Below are 17,405 nucleotides of genomic sequence, written 5' to 3' on the forward strand. Positions count from 1 at the left end.
GCAGACAGTTCTTTCAATGAGTTTTTATGAAGAGAAGCAGAGAAATGAGAAAGATCTAGAGATAAGAGTGAGTCAAGGAAAGGACTTGGGGGAGGGGGAGATGGGAGAAATAGCAGCAGTTTGAGTCATACTGAAGGGAGTGATCTGGTGGAAAGAGGAAAACTGCTGATGTCACAAGCCACATCCTGGAGCAGACAGAGGACTGGGTCCAGGGACCCGTGTGGGCTGGCCTTAGCTGGGAGCATGGACAGTCCATCTAGTCATTTTTCTCAAGCCTGGCTGCATGTTAGAATCACCTGGGGAACTTGTTTCTGGGTATTGTTAGTTATAGCATTTATTTTCTTTTAAAATATGTCAGCTATAAGAAATCAGGTAATAAACTAGGAAAAATATATAAAATCTGAAGGCAATGTGCTACATTAACATTAGTTTTTGCTGGATAGGTTATAGTCAATTTACACTTTTGACAGCTTTTGTCATGAACAAATATAAGTTTCATTGCCAAAATAAAAACACAAACAAACCTAACTTAATTTGAAGAAAAGTAGAAGATATGGAAAATAGAATGAAAGTTACTCTAAAAATTTAAAAATAGAATTACCATGTGATTGAACAGTTTCACTTCTGGGTATTTGGTTGTTGTTAATTCTCACCTGAGGATATTTTTCTATTGATTTTTTTTCCAGGGAGATTGGAAGAGAGAGGATAGAAATATTGAAGGGGAGGAGCCTGCAACCAAAGTATGTATCCTTGACTGGAATAGAACATGAGACCCTTTAGTCCACAGGCTGATGCTCTATCCACTGAGCCAAACCAGCTAGGGACCTTCTAGGCATATATTCAAAAGAATTTAAAGCAGAGTTTCAAAAAATTATTAGTGTACCATGTTAATAGCAGCCTTATTCACAATGGCCAAAAGGTGGAAACCACCCAGATGTCCATCAGTGGATGAATGGATAAATAAAAAGTGGTCTATATATAAGATAATTTTCAACTTTAAAAAGGAAAAAATTTCTGACACATGCGACAACATGGATGAACCTTGAAGACATTATGCTCAGTGAAATGAGCAAAGGCTTATTGTATGAGTCCACTTAGATAATGTATCTAGAACAGTCAAACTCATAGGAACAGAGAGTAGAGGGGGGTGGGGAAAGGGAGAATGAGGAGCTGTTGTTTAATGAATACACAGTTTCAGTTTAGCAAGATAAAAAATTCCTGAAGATTGGTTGCACAACAATATGCATATACTTAACATTACGATCTGTACACTTAAAATGGTTAAGATGGTACATTTTATATTATGTATTCTACCACAATCAAAAATCTAAAAATGAAAGAAGAACACTAGCTAGCCGAGTTTCTGAGGAGTGACTGTACCTGAAGGTCAAGTTGACACTGAGTTAAGGTGACTCTACAGATGTCCTCTGAAGATCACTTTAGTTCTATGGATCTGTAAAATGTCAACACTCTCGCCTCACACTTGAAATGAATTTTATCCCCTAAAAGGATTTTATAGCGTGGTTTGTGATCTATATTTTGAGTTTAGACCAAGAGTTCTTCAAGAGCCCAATATGAATACAGGTTTTAAAATTTTGGCCAGATCAGTCAGAGGAAAGAAATGGATTTTTTTTGGGATTCATTTTCAATGTAATCTATTTTTCCAGTTTCTTGTGCACAGGGTAATTCATTTCTAAGGGGCTCTATTTCAGGCTATGTGGCTTTAAGTGGGATGTACATAAATGAAGCCATTGCATCTAATTTATCATCCAGGAACCCACACTTTGTAATTATGTGGCTGACTATTTCCAATCATGACTCAGTTGTGAATCTAAATAGGATGGTTCACCCACTGCAATTACTATGCCCCTCTTATTGGAAAGGTGGTAATTACTTTGGCAGTCCTCATCTCTGGCTCGCTTTCATTTTCTGGAGGGAACTGCTCTTGAGATGTGCAGTGCATCTCTAGGCTCTGCGGTCTGCTTACTAACTCTATCCCAAAGAGGATGGGCCTCCTCAAGACTGGATCATGGTACAACTTCCCACCCAGGTGTGAGGATCAGATGTCTACGGCCCCCATCTTGGAGCATAGACATTATTCAGGTGCTGCTCTTTACAAAGTTCATTCTCAAGATACCAGATCCCCAGAATGGTATATATTGGAAATGCATTCTCGTCAGAAATAAGCAATAGGGTTATTGTGGTTTACTGGTTCATGTATTTTTTTAAGTCAATTATGGAAAATTCAAAAGTTATGCTATGTGGTACAATCTCACACCTGTCAGAATGGCAATCATCAACAAATGACAAGTGCTGGAGAGGATGAGAAGAAAAAGGAACCCTCATGTACTGTTGGTGGGAACGCAGACTGGTGCAGCCCTGTGGAGAACAGGATGGAGTTTCCTCAAAAAAACTAAAAATAGAACTCCCATTTGACCCAGTGATCCCACTTCTAGGAATATATCCCAAACACCAGAAACACCAATGAGAAAGGAGATATGCACCCCTATGTTCATAGCAGCACAATTTACCATAGTTAAGATTTGAAAAACAGCCTAAGTGCCCATCAGCAGATGAGTGGATTAAAAAACTGTGGTACATCTACACAATGGAATGCTATGCTGCGGTAAAAAAGAAGGAATTCTTTTTCTTTTTAAAAAAATATATTTTATTGAATTTTTACAGAGAGGAAGGGAGAGAGATAGAGAGCTAGAAATGTCAATGAGAGAGAAACATCGACCAGCTGCCTCTTGCACACCCCCTACCGGGGATGTGCCCGCAGCCAACGTACATGCCCCTGACCGGAATCGAACCTGGGACTTTTCAGTCCGCAGACCGATGCTTTACCACTGAGTCAAACTGGTTTCGGCAAGAAGGAATTCTTACCATTTGCAACAGCATGGATAGAACTGGAGAGCATTATGGTAAGCAAAATAAGCCAGTCAGAGAAAGATAAAGATCACATGATCTCACTCATTTGTGGAATATAATGAACAACATAAACTGATGAACAAAAATAGATCCAGAGAAGCATCAATCAGACCTTCAAACTTCAGAGGGAATGTAGGAGAGAGTGGGGGTAAGGGGGAGAAATCAACCAAAGGACTTGTATGCATGCATATAAGCCTAACTAGTAAACACAGACACCAGGGGGGGGGAGGGGAGAGGACATGAGTTGGGGGGAGGTAAGGGGCAATGGGGGGATAAGAACACATATATAATACCTTACTCAATAAAGAAAAAAAAAGTTCAAACATTTTAAAAGAGCCAGAAGTCAAATTAAAAATGTTCTCTTAGCTCCTTCTAACTATATCCCTGATAAAAATCATCATTAACAATTTAATGCCCCCCCCCATAGTCTTTTTTCTGGTTATATAAACATGTGGGCATAACTTTTTTATGTTTACCACATCATATCAAACATGGTATTTATTAATTTGCTTTTTATAATTGGCCATACCATAACCATCTCCTATGGACTGAATTGTGTCCTCCCAAAAATTATATCTTGAAGCCCTAATTCCCCAATGTGATGGCAGCCGCAAACCTCCCTGAACCTCACTTTCTCCAGTGGCTGCCTTGTCTATTTCACAGCGTTATGGTGAGAATCAAATAACATAATGTACGTGAAAGTACTCTGCAAACTGCAACCTTGCTATTCAAGTGTTAAGGGTTATTATTTAGAAACTCCAGGAATACCTAACTTATTCAGAGACCCACACGTGATTGACACTTGACTTTACGAAAGAGCATTTAAAATGGATGATGTGTTTGTCATGTATATAGAAGAAATAAATTCAAATTGAAGACAAGGAAGAGACTGGTAATTAGAAAGAAAAAAGTTATAAGAATGAGCAATCAGAAGCTCTTGGATTACTCAGTCTTGAGTATCAGAAACCTGATGGTTGGAAAGTCTCTTTGATTACATTTCAATAAGACAAAGACAAAGAATGCTGGTTGTAGGGACAATGACCAGGAATGTTGTCTCTCTTCCTGACGCTGGAATAGATTATTGTTTTCCTTTCCCTTTGAAATTGGTTGATTAGTCCTCCCCAAAGCCCACTAATTTAGCTTGTTTGCTCACTAGTCATCCTTGAAACACCTACAGACCTTTAACAACTGAAATGCTTGCACATACAAAAAAAGACCCGAATAAAAGGGGATAAGAGATAGGGTCACTGTAAATAAAGAGCTGAGGCCAACAGGTAGAGAGTGACCAGAGTCATAGATGTGGTCTGTCCATAGGCCTTTGGGATCTATTTTCTATTGAGTCTCTGTCCATATCGCAGGATGAGATGAATATCTGTCCCCATACCTCATTCTCTTTACCGAGAGATGCTGAGAATCCACAAGAAAGGCATATGCCCAACCTAACCTGTGAGGCTGTAACTTAGTGTGTTTCTCGCCTTTCTTTAACTCCAAGGAGGATAGAGGAGAGTGGGACAGATTGAACAATAAATAGACTCACAAAATGAAATGCCTTCATCACAACACATATTGCATTCTAATGTTTTATAGGCCCCAAGCTATGAGGAGATGGCATAAGGTTCTCATTTTTTATTCTGTTGACTTTAATTAGTATCAAAACTTTGACAATTTATTGTCATTATTGGTATAACTTTTCAAAGCCAGGAATCTTAACTGTTAAGTATCCTCAAACTCACTCAGCTCAACTTCACAAATTTTAAGAGAAGATACAAGCATATATTTTTCTGACAATTTCTAGTAACAAGTCAACACTGTGGCCATAATATGATATAGAACAATAACACATAAAAATGCTTTATAAAAAAGCTCTTTCAGAAATTCACAAAACACTTGAAAATGAGCCAAAAGGTTTTAGACTATGGAGAAAGTGAGATATGCCTCAAAAGGATATATTTCAGCATAAATTAGTGGCTTTAAATGAGTAGACCAGAAATCCCTGATTTTCTATCCTCTTTGTCTGCTAGTTATTTTAATAAATGTTCTGATCATTTATCCCGATGTCTGATTTCCTCCCTGATCCATTCTGATTTCCTCCCTGATCCATGTGATAAGGACCATATTTTGAAAGCAAAGACCCATGTACAGAGGGTACAGTGCAAATGTGGGGACAAGCCACCCTAGTCTTCCCACCTTTTCTTTCTCCCTTGCATGCTAAATCTTAGAGACTGCTGGACTCTTGCCAGTGGTACCCAGAACCCAACAGAATCTGTGGACACATCTCAAGGGATTCTTCTTGCCAGGGAGATACCTGGTCTTCTAGGCAACTACGTGGATCCTCAGAAACACACACCCAGAGTAGGCATCGAAGAGCAAGGTTGGGTCTGAGGTTGCCATTATGATGTCTAAAAAAACCCAGCCAAATTATCCCACCATCTAATGGGGCCCAGAGAATTTATAGCTTCAGTCTTTTAGTTTCGATTCTGTGCTTGAATTCAATTTCCATTCTTTGCTTGGGGAGATTGCCAGGGAAGGCAATCAGTCATTGGCTGGCTTTGTTTTCTCTGTATATAAAATCTGCTGGCTTTTTTTCCTTTGAAATCTTCTTTTTGATTTCTTTTTTTCCCCTTGGAATTTCCCCCCCCCCCCCCCCTGCTTAATGTTCATACATGGAGGCCTTTTGGATACATGGACCTCATCCTTGATCACTTAACACCCATTGTGTTTTCCGGACTGAGGTCACTGAACATATTCACCTGCCCTGACTGTATCATGCTATGTCACCAACACTGCCAGTTCATGCTGACCCAAAATGATGTGTAATCCCAACTTCAAAAGGGCACCAAATGGGGCACAAATAATATGCTAAGAGGGAAATCCAGAGCATATAATTTTTTCAGATCCTGTGAAAAAAGAATTCAGCTTTACCATGTTTTACTTTCACATACTGTGATAACAGGCTGACATAGACAGTGGAAAGGAACTTTCACAGGCATCTTCTGTATAAGGAATAATCTGATTATTGGAAAAGCTGTCAGTCGCTGAAAGTAGTATGAATCTATTTACTTGTGTTTGTAGATGCCCGCTGGAATCAGAGAGGCTGGGAAAGTTAAACTTGCTTTTCCACTACGGTATTTCCTACCACACAATTAGCATGCTGCTTTCTTGGGGAGTACCAGTTGAGACCTACTGGTTTCTCTTGCTCTCAATAGGTGTCTGTCTTCATGCCCACATCTGGAATATAAGGGAAAAAACACACAACATAAACAAAAATCTGAGCTTCTCCCAGAGCTTTACTGAAGGAGACTCAATCCCAGACACAGCCATGAAAAATACCAAATTACCCTTTGTATTACTTACCCATTCCATTCTAGATAAGGATTCATTAGAAGCTTTTAATATTATTTGAGTCATTGCATGTTCTTGTATGTAGTGTCTGGTTACACTGGGCCAGGAGCTAGTGCTTCTTAATCAGTCCTCCCTCATAATTCTAAGCCTAAAATAGGCTTTGGTTTTCATCTTGCTTTAGGCTAACGTCCTTTTTATTTGTTTGATATCCTCAGGTGCTGTTAGTTAGGCTGGGCAAGGCTAGGCTGCAGTAACAAATTAACCCTTGTCATCTCAGTGCCTGAACAATACCAAGGTTTGTTTCTTGCTGTGATCAAGGCCACTGGGAATCAAGTGACTTTCCTGGGAAGCCTTTGTTCTGGATTCTCTGGATCCTTTCATCGTGCAGCTCTGCCCACCTTAACACGTGGCCTCCTAGGTTGCTGCATCAGAGAGGAGCTAACTAGAGCCTGGCCACTTGGTTCTCACACATGTCCACCCAGAAGTGGGCTTTACCCAGACCCTGACGGACACAGGGAGTTTCCAGGGTGTCTGCCTTATATTTTGTCAGGATCTGCTTTAATCTTAGTTTTATATTTCCCCCAACAAGTTAAGCACTTTTTTTCTTCTTCTACCTCCCACTCCTCTTTTTCTTCCATTTCTTCACTTCTATTCCTTAAACTTTGCCTGATGCAGTTCACCAGGCAGTCTCTACTTTTACGAGTATAGGAGGTGGGGTCAGTTAAGTTCACACTGTTTGGTCAACTTCAACAGGTGGTTCTAGACAAGTTGCATCATCTTTTAAAAACCTCTTAACTTAAACCATGGCTCTCACATTTGAATTTGCATCAAAATCACTCAGAGGACTTCTTCAAACATAGAATTCTAACTCAACAGGTTTGAGGTGGGGCTGGATTATTTATTTTAAAAATAAATTCTCAGCCGACAGTGGTGATTCTGTTGGGCTGGGGACCACATTTTGAGAACCACTGACTTAAAAGTTAAATCTGCATTTGAGAAACAGGTTGTTTTCATGAACCTGGGTTAAGTATTTTTAGAAACCCACATTTTCTGCTTACTCACACAGCTGGGGCAGGATGGTGGGGTGAGGAAATGTGAGACTTGAGCTATTCATTGTTTTGGTCCACGATGGGATATGTCCTTTTGTTCCTCTTGTCTCTCCTTACCTCTTTTTTTCCTGTTCCAAATTTGGAAAACCCTCTGTTTGATAAGCATACTCAGTGTGGCTGCCTTTTACCTCTTCGATGACGATGTTGAATCAAGAGCAGGTGGTTATCAGACTGGAGCAGCAATGGTGGAGGCCTGAGTCTGGGGAAGCTGGGAAGAGCGCTCACCCGCAGTGAGTGATGCGTGTCCTCAGGCTCCCTGTGGAATCTTCCGTAGAATATCATTGCTCACTGATGCCTTGAGTAGTCAGTTTTTTTTGGGGGGGACTGTGAGCACTGACTGTAACTGTAGGTCAGCACCAGGTTATCTTGAGGGACCACAGCCACATTGGCTCATGGGGATGTATCTAATCTCAGGAGTCCTCTTGGATCAACACCAGAGAATCAGCCATTCTGGCACTGTGGAGGATTCTGTATATTGTGTTGATTATCATTCTCATGAAATAGTTCCTTTGTTTCTTTCCTATTTGTTCACATTTAAGTTCATTTAATGGACATTTATTGAGGCTTTGCTGTGCATTAGGTATCTAAGGGCTGACAAAGGTAGCTAGCTATTGCTTGTATTTATTTTTAGAGCCTAAAAATGCTATAGCATATATTAATCTTTTGGATACAACGTGAGCTGTGCTCTCAAATAAATCATGGTGACATAATAAAAATGACTTGTGTAGCTGAAGCTAGGAGTTTGAGCAAAATGAAAGTATGAGGAGGAGTAGGGGTTAACCTCACCATGCCAACAGGCTGTTAAACAGACAGAAGACAGGGCTTTAAAATGGCAAATGGATTAGCCCTAACACATTCCATGAATGAAGAGGGTCAAATGACTGGACATGAAGTTTTTAATAGACCAAGGAAAATATTCTATTCAGAAAAAAATGAAGGAATAAAATGGCCAATAGCTTTACTTGCCTCTATTTTTGTCCTACCTAATTTTACTTTGGTATGAAAAGGGGAGTGGTGATGACAGCCCACAGCAGCGATGGGCAATGGGGTCACAGGTCGGTACCGGGAAAGCTTTTGTTTGCATTTTCTGCATGGCCTGCAGCAAAGCAAGTCTGTAATTTTATCTCAAAACAGTGTTCAGTTAGAGGTAAGTAAAAACAACAACAACTAAGCCTCTGTCTCTTCTGAAAACTGACAAGCTTCCTCTCAGTTCTGTTTTTCAGATGTGCTTAGGTTGCATGTAAGTCTCTTGATATTAACTCTTAAATTACCCTCTCAGGAAAACTAAGCTGATGTTGAACTGAGGGAGCATAGTAAGAATATCTAGTCTTTGTTACTTAAAATAACAAAGAATAGTTTTGGCAAGACAAATGAGACAGAACATGATGCTATATGTGTAATTATGATGAGACTATATTTCAGTTTTGAATTCTGCATGAGATGCTGGTGGCAGGCTACCAGGCAGAACCCAGTGAGTTGGATGTGCCAAGGAGGGCTCTGAAATTGCTTGGCTGCTTGGTAATCCAAGAATAATCCTCATAGCAACCAGCTCTGGCAAGTTACAGAAGATTCTTCAGATTCAGAGAAGTTGAGTCCATTGAATATAAAAAAGGAGGAACAAAATCAACTCCTCCATAGAGAGAATCACTCTCATATTTACAATGTAGAGGAAATGCCAGTTATGCATTCTCTGTTGACCTTTAGAATTTTTTCAGCTCTGATATAGCAGCAAGGAGAGCGACTAGTCTGAGCCAATCAGAAAGGCAATCAGCCACAGGGTTTGCTTTGTTCGTTTGTCACTTCTGCCACATAAATGTGCAGCTGCACATCAGTTCAAAGGAATAATACCAGGTTCCTTGTTAACATTTTTTTTTAATACTGGCCAAGCAGTCAACACACTGAGAATCAATAATGCACTAGACACCATGCTAGGGTAACTGTGGTGCCCATGAAGGCCACAGTTCCTGCCTTCATGGAATCTACAACATGATACCACTTGTCTTACCTGTAGTAGATAATTAAACAACTTCATTTTGTGGGATTAGTTCAATAATAGGGGAGGAGCAGGCACACATATGATGAGTACCTAGGGGAGTGGGGTACCATGACACTGATCTCTGCACTTTTAGAGGAGCCAAGTGGGCTATGGAGTGACCAGGAGAGAGCGTCTGATCTCTCTGGCCAGAGAAACCTCTGGTGGCCTCTCAACCCATTCACTACTTGGTGCCATTCAAGCATTATCATTTCTCTGTGTGTCTAACATGTTAGGAGGCATCATGGTGGAGGGTGGATCCCTGGAGATGATGGTTAATCTGAGGCTTCAAGTTCAAGAAAGAGAATTCTAGGCAGAGGCCATAGCATTTGAAAAGGATTGGAGACCAGGACTATCCTGATACCTAGGGAAACAGTCAATGTTTGGTATAGCTGGAAAGGAGGAGCAGAGGGGAGAAGGGGAGGGTGGGACAGTTGGAATGGTGGGAGCAAAGGGGTCAAGAACTTTATAAGGTAATTCAACTTCCTCCCAAAATGTTGGCAGAGCTATTGAAAGAGCATTCATAGTGGGGCCGGCCACTGGGTCTGGTGTGTTGCAGGGAGGACATGGAGAATAGGAACAGGCCAGCACGTGAGCTGAGTGAGCAGCATGGGAAAGTTGTAAAAATTCAGAGGAGATAGGACAAAGGTCTCAACCAAGGCAAAAACAATTGTAAGCTAAAAAAATCTTTTGAAAATTGTATAGCAAAGTATCAAATCTGACTTTAAAATATGTCAGAGGAGATTTTCTGTATGAATTAAAGATAAGATCTGTGACTACCAATTAGGGCAATGGAATTTATTATTGATTCTTTAATTTTAGGCCACAAAGACATCATGACATGAAATTATGAGAGTGTAGGCCAAATATAAGAAATCTTCTTTGTATTTTTAACAGAGTGGAGTTGGTTCATCAAAAGTAATGCTTCTCTAGAGCTACTTAGAAATATCTTATGTAGACATGACCAGATTTGGTTAGGACAATAAAACCAAGAGAAAGGAAGAAGGAAGTGACCTGTCTGTTGTTTCTGTCTCTAGAGACATTATTCTCATAGCTTTGAATCTTGGGATTTGTCCATCAGCCATCAGTCTCCAGGCTATTTCCCTTCACTCTTTGGAGATCAATGATTCCACTGTGGCAGAGCCAAAGTTTACAAATTCCCACTGAGACTTTGGATACTTTTGGTTTTTGAGAATGAACTTTGGCAATTAAACTGTTAGAATATTGCTAGAAGCTTTGTGAATAATGAGGGTTTATTTATTTATTTATTTATTTATTTATTTATTTATTTTTATTTTGTTTTTATTTCAAGAGCTAGGAGTGAAACACTCACCAACATATTACTTCCAAGTGAAGTCACAACTGTATGACAGTTGTTACTCTTATAGTTACTTGAAGGCAGTTTTAATTATTAACTAATAAGGGGGTGGAAATGGAGACTTGTCATTTTTCATTATTCTCCTGGCACATATTATTCATCATTTTTGGCTTTTAGCATAGTAATAAAGAATATTTCAGTCATGGCTTAGGTCTCCTTCTCCCTCCTGCCATCTCTTTCCCCTTTGTGGCATCAGTTTTCAACTGTGGTCAAAGCTGCCATGGACCATCCCTCAAGGTGGAGTCAGGATTGGACTGCTATGCTTTGGAAACCTCAGTCTAGTCTTTGTAGACTCTGCTTACTTTATTGATCATTTGAAAGGGCATGAGCCAGCAGGCAGTTCTCAACCCTAGGGAGATGGGACTAGATCTAGAGTGGTCTTTTCCATCCCCACCTCAACTCCTTCCTCTGATTGCACCTGTCCCCAAGATGAGCAGAGGAGAGATGTTCTGCAGCCTGAAGACTGAGGTCCCCTCCACCATCACCCATTAGGAATCAAGGGGTGCTTTACATAGAAATTAGGTTATAGTGCTTGAATACCTGAGATTATGGATAAGGTCATCTATTTCTATATACTTACTGGTCTGGTGTGCTGGCTTTGGGGTGGTGGACCATGGAAGGACAGGCTTTCTAAGACGCACTATCTTTCTCGGTTCTGGAAGAACAAATAGAAGGGTATTGGCTCCTTGTGTGGCTATTTGCAATAGCTTTGAGTCGCACACAGGGGAGACATGGGAGGTCTACAGAAGGCTCAAGGGCAGGGAGAGAAGATCAAAATTCCTTTAGCAACCCCCAGATTGCATAGGGTTTGTATATTCTCCCAAATCTGTAAGCTCACCTTGCTTAATGAAATGAGGTATCTTATAAAGAAGATTTGATATAATATTCAAATGACATTTTAACCTTTTTTTTTATATATGCAACTTAATATCAATTCACAGCACAATTTACTTCCATTATACTAAGAATTGTTCCTATGAGAATGTTGACCCAATCTCTTACTATTCTTCTTAAGGCAACATCAACATGGGAAAATCCACAGAAATTTACTTCTGCACCCATATCTCAACCTCCCAATTTGTATCACAAATTGTGATGGAAGAAGATAGGGATTGAAGAAGAGTGAATTAAGGGACAGAGCAGGACACAAGTGGAAATTAGAAAGTGTTGGAATGGAAAAGAAGGGTGGTCTTCAGTGAGATATTGAAAAAGAAGGTTTCTGGTTGAAGAGGAACTGAACTTTTTTCTGGTCTGCCTCAAAAAAGGGTCACACTTGTCACAGGTCCTTTTCCTGGTCACCTTCCTATCCAAAACTCACTTTCATGGGGCCATATTCTTTCCTTTTTTTTCATTTTTTAAAGGAGAGACCATAACTGTTCTGTGATGGCATTAGAGGAAGGCAGGGTTGCTAAGAGCTTTGATAGCTTAATTATCAGGCCACTTCAGGTATTTCAATGTTTCTATATCAGCAATTCTGACTATGTTGTTTTTCTCACCAGAAGCTATTTTTTAATTAAGTTAAAGTTGTTCACTGTCTCATTGTTGACTTTCAAATTTTAAATTGTGCAAGACCTTCCAGTAAGCAAATTCAGAATATCCTCTTTTCACATGAAAGACAGCATTTACTAGGCCCCTATTTGCTGAGCCTGTGGGAATCTTACAACCAAAGTGGTCTTAATGGTGTTTTAATGCTTGAACTCTTCTATTCCTATGTGTAAGGTTACCAACTGGATAAAACAAATGGCCTTGGCATCCTGGTGCTTATTGGAGTTTGGAAAATGCCTGGAAGGGTGGAAAGCTTGTGAGTTTTTCTTTACCAAATGAGAAACAGTTAAACTACCGAACCTGTATGGGTACCACAGGGTTTTAGTTTTATTTCTTTGTTTTGTCTCTTCATACGTTAGGTGCATTGAGATATTCTTGGATAAATACTTATACCAGAGGAAATAAAGATCTCAAGGATGATGATAGCTTGTAAGTCATGAAAGAGTAAAAATAAAAAAGGAATTTTTCAACAGAGAGGTGTTGTGTCTTTAAAAAGAGGTTGATATCCCCCAAGAGAGGCAGAGTAGTTTGGGGGCTGATTTGATAAGACTTCATGTAAGATCTACTTATTACTTTATAGAGTCTTTTACAACACTTACTTCATAGAATAGAGTCTACTTTATTAATGTTATCTCCTCAGATAATTTCAGATCAATAGTTTGAGTAAAATGAAGAATGAACCAAAAGAAATTAACCAGTGTATTAAGTCATCATTTTTTATAGACCTATACTTTGCTTAAAATCTTTCATAACTTACGTGTCCAAGATAACTTTCCTCAATCACTGCTTAACATTGTACTTGTTTTCATACATGTTTGTAAAGAATTCTGTCACTCTGATATGACTATTTCTCAGCACTTGTCTTTTATTGAATGATCATAAGCCAATGTTCCCAGGTGTCAGTTCTCTTGTAACCTTTCTTTTTATCCCGATGTTTAGTGTATTAGGGGAACTCTGATTACATTGCATTGCAGAGTCCTTGAGAACAGACACCGTTCTTTTATTTCTATGTATTTATTTAACCATCTCTATGGGAAATAATGGATATATATTGATAAGTTGATTGGTAAATTGACTGACAACATATCAGGAAAATGACCAGTTGCCTTCCCAAGATTCCAACTCTCTCTGCTAGTTGGTTCATTTTTAGACCCAGCAGAAATAGAATAACAAAATTATATGCTAAAATAAAGTTGTTTTATGTGAAAATCTTGAGAAGATCTCTTTTCCAGTAAGAAAGGGCCTAGCCTGGCCAGTGTGGCTCAGTGGTTGAGCGTCAACCTATGAACCAGGAAATCACAGTTTGATTCCCATCAGGGCACATGCCTAGGTTGCATGCTTGATCCCTAATTGGCAGGGGGGAGTAAGGGGGGAGGAGGGGGAGAGGAGGCATCCAGGAGATAGCCAATCAGTGATTCTCTCTCATCATTGATGTTTCTATCTCTTCCTCTCCCTTCCTCTCTGATATCAATTAAAAAAATGTATAAAAAGAAAGGAGTCTTACCAAATTTTACTAATTGTTTTTTAATTAATTAATTTATTTATTTATTTAAATTTTACTAATTGTTATAAGGTTTTCTCTCACTGTCACTGGTTTGAAAACATGCTGTAATGTTGACCTGCACCTTTGAAACACATTGTTTTGGGATGGAGAACTGACTTGAGAAGATGTCTTATTTTAAAAATAGTTTCATTGTTTTCAGAAAACTTGCCCTTTAGACATATTTATCCTAAACAGAGTGAATTAAGTAAAATTTGAAATAGAGATGTAAGAATATTTTCTGCAATGACTTAGTGTGTTTCACATCATCTAAGTGAATTATTTATTAAAATGGGCAGGCATGAGAGGAGGTCTAATGGGCCCAGATGGGATGGAGTATGTATTAGTTTCCTGTTGCTGCTATAACAAATCACCACAAACTTAGTGGCTGAAAACAACACGCATTTATTATCTTACAGGTCTGGAGATCAGAAGCCTGCGGTGAGTCTTATAGGGAAGAAATGGGTTCCTTCTGGAGGCTTTAGGAGAGAATGCATTTCCTCCCCTTTTCTAGCTTCCAGAGGCCAAGTATATTCCCCATGCCTCTCCTCTTCCACATACCCTATTCTTAATAATTTTTAATTGAGTTTATTTGGATGACATTGGTTAATAAAAGTATATAGGTTTTAGGTGGATACTTCTATAATACCTCACCTGTTATTGTGTTCACTCACCACAAGTCAAGTCTCCTTCCATCACCATATATCCCCCCTTTACCCTCTCATACCCTACACACTCATTTTTAATGGACCAAAGCAGGAGTAATGATTATATACCTTCAATATATCAAGGGCATATACAGCCTGTACATGATAACATGAGCTCTCAATTCTGGATGACTTATGAGACAAGATAGGGGAGAACACAAGGAATCCTGGCAGTCTGAAAAATGCCCCATTGTTCGCTCGGCAGCAGGCATAAGTAACATAACTCCACGTCTCCATCATAGCCCCGTAGCAAATGCATTTTATTGATTATTTTTTATGTTTAAAAGTCTCATCTGTTCAAGTAGCATAGTTAATGTTACAAGTACAACCCAAATAAGTTAAAACTCCAACAGACATAAATGAATTCTAGGATATATTGAAAAAGCTGTAGCAAATTGTGGAACTGCAAGTTTATTTATAAATTAGTTGACTTCTCAGCTTTCCATCTTATTTCCTCCATCTCTTAGTAAACAATATAAGAGCTCTGGTCCACTTTAAGAATAATTACTTTCAAAATAATGTAAAAGCTTGATACCAGGGGAATTTCTTCTCACAGTGATTGTCTAAATGTGCCAACTATTTGACAAGAGTTTCTATTGGAATGAGAAAAACTCTGTTAATAAATGTATTTTTTTATTTTTTTAATTTTTTTAAAAAATATATTTTATTGATTTTTAACAGAGAGAAAGGGAGAGAGATAGAGAGCTAGAAACGTCGATGAGAGAGAAACATCGACCAGCTGCCTCCCACACATCACCCACCGGGGATGTGCCCGCAACCAACGTACATGCCCTTGACCGGAATCGAACCCGGGACCCCTCAGTCCGCAGACCGACGCTAGGCTAAATGTATTTTTTTAAAGTAATTCAAACCCAAATTGATATATGCTTGTCCGATTATCAATAAATTTTTATTGAATAAGTAAATCTCCATTCATCTGTTATTTTCTAAAGGTTGTTCTGAGCACAATGTGAAGTGTTTGCATACCTCCCCCCACCTGCTGTTTCTGACTCCTTGCTCATCCTACTTTCCACTTCATTAGGTGCCTGATGTTACCATTCCTGGACTCTCCAAAGACCCCTGGCACAGAGCCTCACCTGGGCTTTCCCTCCTTACCCTTGTACTACCTTCCAGCATCTGCCATGAAACTTTGAAAATCTTTCCTTGAGGGCAATGTCATCAAATTTCTTCCAGTTATTACTGAGGACCCTTATTCTGTTATTCTCTCTGGATGGCTGGAAACACAAAGCTTTAACTAAAATTATTTAGGATACAAGTTTCCTAGCAGGTAGTAGGTACCACATGAAAGATACATTCAGTTGCCAACTAAACCTTGGAAATTTATAATGCACATTGGCATGAATGAAAACAAAACACCCCAAATAACTTATCTAATGTAATTCAGTATTTCCTAACATAGCGTTCACAGAAACAGGAATGACCTGAGACAACTTCCCCTACAAAAGGGATCTTTAAAAAATGAACATATATGTATAACCCATGGACACAGACAATAGGGTGATGAGGCCTGGAGCGAGCTAGACTAGGTCAATGGTGGGGGGAGTATGTAATATTTTCAACAATATAGATTAAAAAAATAGTTGTCTTTGTCAGTGATGAGCAGGCAGTATAAAGAAGTTATCCATCTGGCATATCTATTAGAAAGACTTTAACAGCAAGTACTAGAAAACATAACTCAAACTTCGACAGAAGGGCAATTATAGGTTTCTTTATTCAAAAGGTAATGGTAGATTTGCTTCAGGTGGGGCTTGGTCCTTTAATAACAAGTGATAAGAAAGTCAACTTAAACTTCGTCAGCAAAAGGAAAGATGTTATCTTCTGAAAATCTGGTCATCAAATTTTTGCCTCACAGAGTACGAATCAGATCTATGCCCCTTAATAGGATGATTTCCTTAAGGGTCAAGGACATTCTCTCAATCTCGCCACCACTTAGCATGGTGCTTAGAAGACTATTTTAGACTGAATTGATTAGTACATTTGCAGAAGTGAATCAAAGGCTGATATTTTTTAAACATCTGTCCTGGGATGCTTCTGAAGCACCCATGTCCATTCAAAAGGTGTGTGTTTTGGACCACACTTGGCTAACTGAGGAAGTCTGTTCCAGAAAAGCTGTTTCCGAACATGCTGAAGACTGAAAAGAAGCAGCCCAGGAAGGAAGGACAGGGCAAGAACTTTTCAGGATCAATGAGAGAGGGTTCTTGTCCAACTTAACTCTGCAGCTTCCTTCTCTCCTGTATCTATCCACAAATTCGATCCTCCTTGCCTTCCCAAACTTCTAGCTCTTCTCAGCTCCACCAGGCTGTGCTCCTCTCCCTGCATACTCTGGGGCTGTGCTGGTGCAATTGCCAGGCTCATCTTGTTCCTTTCCTTTTATGGCCCATAATCCCAAGCAGCCTTTTGTCCAAACCCTTGTTGCATTTATTTTTCCAGGTGTTTATGATGGAAGGGTAAACCTGGCCTCCTTACTCTCTCTGGGTCCTCAGCACTTACTGGGAGTGAGGCTGGGAGTGAGGTTGGACCTAAGGAGACCACGTGGGACTAGACAGAGAAAGCAGAGAACTTCATTGACTACGGAGTTCTGACTCCTGGATGTCTTGTTCACCATTTCTCCAGGTCCCTGATGGCAGGCAATGGTTATATATAATTTTAATTCCTGAGGATGTCTTAGGGTGCATTTGTTACATCTAAGTCCGGTCTTCCCAAGACAGAGACTGCAACATTTGGATCCTTAGCTGTCTCTGAGGCATCAATGCAGATAGGTGACCTAGGTCTGACCCACCACCCTCTGCCATGGGATCCT

At 39.6% G+C, this 17,405-nt stretch overlaps 1 pseudogene; it reads right to left on the reverse strand.

Annotated features, from left to right (window-relative positions):
- Nucleotides 1-7,664, reverse strand: part of LOC118703006 — a 32,681-nt pseudogene extending 25,017 nt beyond the window's left edge.
- Between the last annotated feature and the right edge of the window lie 9,741 nt (nt 7,665-17,405).

The sequence above is a fragment of the Pipistrellus kuhlii genome, unplaced genomic scaffold (genome assembly GCF_014108245.1).
Source record: "Pipistrellus kuhlii isolate mPipKuh1 unplaced genomic scaffold, mPipKuh1.p scaffold_m20_p_4, whole genome shotgun sequence".
Classification (NCBI taxonomy): domain Eukaryota; kingdom Metazoa; phylum Chordata; class Mammalia; order Chiroptera; family Vespertilionidae; genus Pipistrellus; species Pipistrellus kuhlii.